Source organism: Chinchilla lanigera, unplaced genomic scaffold, assembly GCF_000276665.1.
Source record: "Chinchilla lanigera isolate Chin_1 unplaced genomic scaffold, ChiLan1.0 scaffold00011, whole genome shotgun sequence".
NCBI lineage: Eukaryota > Metazoa > Chordata > Mammalia > Rodentia > Chinchillidae > Chinchilla > Chinchilla lanigera.
This window is the reverse complement of record NW_004955412.1, coordinates 1,174,843-1,175,363: the sequence shown is the minus strand read 5'-3', so window position 1 is coordinate 1,175,363 and position 521 is coordinate 1,174,843.

Here is a 521-nt window from a genome sequence, read left to right as displayed (position 1 = left end):
TACAGTAGGCCAGCCCGTGGGAACTGTGAGTCCGCTCCTGAGATGTTTGCACGATTTTGCGTCTTCGTTTTTTCCCCCAGTTCGGCTGGAAGCGGGATCGTGTTACTGCTGAAAGGCCGGAGTTGGTTTAGATGAGTGAGGCCCCACTGCTGACGCCCGCACGTCCCAGTGACTTACAAACGGGGGCGGCCAGGCCCGTCTCCCCGGCCTGTGCTCACACCGGGACTAGACGCTCCAGCACCACCTCCGCAACTGGCGATGACCAGCAGCACACACCCGCTTGCCACTTCGAAGGCAGGGTCGCGGGAAGCGGGGCCCACGTTCCTTGGAAGAGGTCCGCTCAGCTCGCGGCGCTCCACCTGGAGCTCGGCCGGCGCACACCGGTTTTCTCTGCCCTGCGCGCGAGCCAGAGAGCTGCGGTAAGTCACAGCTTCGCGCATCGCGGGCACGGGGGCGTTTTCGAAGGAAGCGCCTCCGCTCTGCAGCCGGCGTCGAGGGGCCCGGCGTGCGCACGGCCAGGG